Raw genomic sequence first — 5,329 nt, forward strand, 5'->3', positions numbered from 1 at the left:
TAAATAAAAATGGGTGTTGCAGGAAGCTATTTGGCTATTATAACTACTATTTTAGACTCTCAGTTCCCCCAAAAGCACGTACTGAGATTTTCCTTCAAATGCTGGTGTGACCAGGCCTTTCAGATCAGTTTCACCAAAGACAATCTGTGCAAAAGTGAGGGAAAAGGAGCAGGTTTATATGCTGAGGTGTTGATTTGGGGATTGGCAGCAGGTGTGCAGGTTGGTGTGGAGCTCAGGTGAGGATGAGAGGTGGAAAATGCTGAGGACGCCTGCAGGACGGGAGGGGAATAGCAGGCTGTGGAGTCACATTAAAAGTTACACAAAAGTGATGAACTCCTGCATCTGAGCTTCATCTTCCTGTCAGTCTCAGAGTTTATTTATTTGTTTTATTGATCACTTTCAGGTTGATCTAATATCAAACTATATCACAGACTTCTTCAACCTGATATCCAGGCAGTTTTCTCTTTCTCTAAAAATGTTTTTTTGTCTTTCTTCTGTATTGATTTTGCTATTGATTTTATGTCCTCTGCTCTTTTTATGGAGTTTTTTTTAATGCTTTGAAAGGTGTTTTGTAGTTTCAGTACCACACATTTGTGTTGTGGAAGCTGCAGCAGAGCCAAAACTTATTTTTTTCCCAATATTTCAGTATACACCCACCTGCCAGCCCTCATATTTGCTTTCATATTTAGTCTGCTTGTCTTTTTTCCCTTGTCCTGCATGTGAGCATTTTAAGCTCGGCCCCGACGGCTACTCTGATGTGTCAGAATCAGTCGCCGTCCAGAGGACCTGTTGTCATGGCAACGCGGCGATGCAACAAAAGCTCCGAGGCGAGCGTCATCTCGAATCCACACATGCACATGAGAACAGTCATATATCTGATCGCACGAGCCCAGGCAGAAGATAATTATATATATTTTTAACACACAGACAGCAGAGGAGTGATGATGATGATGATGATGATGAAGATGATGAACCCTGCTTTGCATTTCCTCCACACAGTGACTCACCGTGTGCTTGCATACTGTAGATGGAAGCAGCTCTTATCCCACATTGCTGCTGGCGTGTGCTGCAGCTCAGTACAGTAGGTCACAGGTGCAACAGCTCCTGAGTCACATGACGGGTCACATGACGCAGGCCTTGGGAGGGTGTGTGTGTGTGTGTGTGTGTGTGTGTGTGTTTGTGTTTGTGTGGCATTGGGTGGGGTGCAGTTGTTTAGATGACAACATAACATCATGTGGAGCAGACTGTGGACCAAATCTGGGCCAGCAGGATTAGCAGCTCGTCGGATAAATTGCTGGACGGAGGGGGCGGAGGGGGGATGGGTGTGTGGGCGTGTGTGTGTGTGTGTGTGTGGAGGTGAGTGTAGGTTAAGCCATCCGTACTGACAGGAGTCATAAATCGTAAATAAAGCGAGATATATCAGAGATGCTCTCTCACTTTGATTTTATTTCTGTAGGTGGTTCCAGTTTGTGTGTGTGTGTGTGTGTGTGTGTGTGTGTGTGTGTGTGTGTCAGTGTACTTGTATGTCCAGCATTGTGAGGCCAAAACAGTGTTATTTTAGTCTGCTATCACAGATTTAGTCTAAAATGAAAATACTTGTAGTCACATTTTAGTCTTCATAGTCCACAACAACTGAAAAGTCAACAAAAATGCTTTCTCTTTTTCTCTTTAGTTTTAGTCCTGTGTCAAATGTTCTTGTTAGTTTTATAGTATATAATAAACATTTTAGTCAATCTTGTAATTTTTACTTTTTTTTTAACTTATTTCATATACGTTTTTATCTCATAATCTAATCGAGAACACAGGTTGCATGATTAACTCACTCAAAAATGTGTTTAATGATGTTTATGTGACTAACCTGACTTGTATCTGTGCAAAGCTTGTCACCAGAGAGGTGTTTTCACATTCCTCTTCTGAAGAAAGAGATGTCAGCACTGCCCAAAATTTAAATTAGATTCAAATATATGCCAGGCGAGCTAAATTAGGTACGTCACTACTTTGGGAGAGAGCAGAAACATGCTGGAACATAGCAGATATTACTGTATGTTTCACAACCATTAACACAGTCAGCCATATGATGTGCACTGCTCTCTTGATGGTCAACCTATCATGAGCAGCACTGCTCTGCTTACTGTGGTGTTAGGCACTACAAGAGTGTCAGATGCAGAATTTCTCAATGAGGGTGGAAGAGTAGATGTGCTTTCAGGTCCTTTAGAGGGGTTTTGCTTTACTTTTTGATGTGGGAAATGATAATCAAAGCAGAATATTTTACATACTTTTAAATGTGTCTGAAGGGGGTCTTTAAAAGTGCAGCTTTGAACCAGATGTGTTGGACCTAAAACATGCAGGACAAATTGGACTCCAGGAGAAAATTGTGGAAAAGTGTTGAAATACAGGCATGTGTTTGTGCTTGTGTGTTCAGTGATCACCAAAATAGCTTCACATCATTGTGAAACAAATTCAGTGCACACAGAGATGCAGGTGTTTCAGGCAGCACAGATGATGACGAAGCATGATGGGATTAGTTTGCATGAATTTGCATTTAAGTTGCTCATGTGCCTGCTTTCTGTTTCCACCGTCGGCTGCAGAAAGACAACAGCACAGACAGAGAAAAAATGTATTTGTGTGAAACATTTCTTCAAAATGCAAAACAAGATGAATGCATTTTCATTAAAAGTGTTTGTTTTCGTGCGGACATCTTTAGATTAAGTATGTTTGTGTGTGTGTGTGTTCGACCTTTGTCAGCATCTGGCGGTTCCGTTCAGGGATGAGAGGGAAGCGTCTCCTTGGCGACCGACGACTGAGGGTGGGGTGGGAGGCAGGCGGGCGGGCGGGGGGCGAAACTGGGTCATCACCACCACAGATTAAAGGCCCGGATCTGAACACACACGGGCGACACACCGAGAACACACACACACACACACACACACATATAGACATGAAGACACCGTCTCTGCAGAGGAAATAGACTTTGCAGGTGAGACACAATGTAAGGTGCATCGCTTCCATGTGGCTCTACGCCAAAGGTTTCCCTTTTAGAGGAAGCCAGAAGCCCATTAAAATAACAGGGATTAGACTAAAGCGACAGCGGGAGGCTCATAAAGCCGTCGCTGAGACACTGTCTGTTTCTGTGTGTGTGTGTGTGTGTGCATCGTCTCTGTATGTTCATGTTTGCTCAAGTGATGCCCTGTTTCCAGCTTTACTGATAAAACTCTTCTATTTGACTGCTGGAGGCAGATAAATCAATATGTACACAGATAAAAACATGCAGGGGGAGAGGAGGACAGTGGGGAAAGAAACTGTTGCATGTAGGAGAATATTTGACTCGTTTCCAATAAGAAAACATGCAAAATAGACGCATAATGAAAAAAATGGCTGTATTTTTTCAAGCCTGAAAGGACCTTTGTTGATTTAAACATATATTTTTCATGCTGCATGATGGATAAGAGGCTGCTTCTGTGCAGGAAGTGCAACAGAGTACAACTTATTTTTATGCACATACACAAGTATCACATAAGAAAGCTGGAACTGTGCAAAAAAGTTATGATGGTTTTGCTCAATAATGTCTGATAGCAATCATTAACTCACATGACTGATCAGCTGTTTCAGCGGCCAGTTTCTTCCAGATATTATATAATCTGTCTTCATCTCCGAACAGCATGTTCAATACTTGCTGACATAAAAGATCAATTAAAACTTGCACAGTTGACCTCTCTCCATCTGTTTTGATTCCAGATTGCAACCTCCATTTCTTCTTCTCTAGTCGTGTTTCTAACATTTCTGTGCACATTTTGAAGAATTTTGCATGAGAAAAGCTTGATGGAAATTCCAAAATTTGAATTTTTTTTTGAAAATGCACCTCATGGTTTGCATGACTGAAAACCCACAAGAAGAAGAGGAAGAAGCGGTTTCCGCTGTTGGCATCTGCTCTCAGTTTTCCCTCGGGTTGGCTGGTTAGCAACCTCTTTTTTATTGTTTTATATTCTGACCAAAGTACATTGATGCAGCTTTGTTTATTGCAGTTGATGGAAACGTCCTTAATTCACATTTTCTTTAATGCAACATTTCAAAATATCGCTTCATAAACTGATTCACCTGGTCCTGGTCCAAGCTGCACACCTTCAAACTCTTCTAAGGCCCTGTTTACACGAGGCTCACGGGTAAAAACGACAAAATATTTCATCGGAAGTGCCTTTCGTTTAGACCGTGACGGCGTTTTTGGGGCTTAAAGACGCAAAAATCTGAAACCACCTTCCAAAGTGGAAAAGTTAAATACGCTTCTCCGTAGCGTGTCCGTCTACACACAAAAAACAGGAAAATAAACAAACGTGGGATTATTTCCATGCGTCGGACCTTCAAGCTGCTCTGGCAGCTCTAATAAACTTACAGGAGTCTTTCCTCCAAATGTACAGGATATGTACAGATAGTATTAGTGAACAGAGAAGGATCTGGAATTACCTCTATCACATTTTGGATGCAGCAATTCATCGGAGGTGAGCCAGACGGCTGTGAACGAGACCTGGGAGATCTAGTGGATGGTGGAGAACTTTGTGGTAGGAGTAGCTGATGAAAATGTGTGGCGTGAAAACTTCTGCATGCCCAAAGATGCTCTTATCGCTTTAAGTGATGCCGCCTGGCATGCATACAATCCAATTTCACACACTTTTGCGTCACCGTATGCAGCAGATTTCCTCCCGAAAATGCTCGTCTAAACGAGGAATAAAAAGTGAAGACGCGACGCCACTTTTGCGTCTTCTGTTCAGACCGTCCTCGTGTAAACGTAGCCTAAAACTGCAGTATTTCAACCCAAACTCTCCACTCACTCCTCACCTGATTAACATTGTCAATGTACAGTAAAGCCTGATAGCATTTAGCTCAAAGCACCACTCTACTTAACTCCATCCTCGGAGGAAGATCCTCGTGGTAAAAGGTGAAAGCTCACAGAGTACAGGAGGGATGTAGAGCATCAAAGAGCACTAATGATGTTTATGCTGATAACTGTCTCCTTTGTCTCCTGGGTGAGGCTCAGCCTGACTACAGGCATCACATTGACCTTTTAACCCACTTCCTGACACGCTGCTCCACACCATTATGCATCTCTTTTGTCGGCCGCTGACACTGACTGTCAGGCTCTGAGCTGTGATCCCAAAGGGTTGACCTCACCGTGACCTACAGTATCTGTTGTCTCCAGCCTGCTGCCTGCTCACAGCTAGAAGTGTCTGTCTGTGTCTGCTACGAGGCTGTAGGTCGAGGAGGGGATGACACTGCTCCAGAGTCATGGGACTTGGAGAACTAATGCTGCGATCAGGCCGAATGTTTTCTGTTTTTT

Source organism: Centropristis striata, chromosome 24, assembly GCF_030273125.1.
Source record: "Centropristis striata isolate RG_2023a ecotype Rhode Island chromosome 24, C.striata_1.0, whole genome shotgun sequence".
Classification (NCBI taxonomy): Eukaryota; Metazoa; Chordata; class Actinopteri; order Perciformes; family Serranidae; genus Centropristis; species Centropristis striata.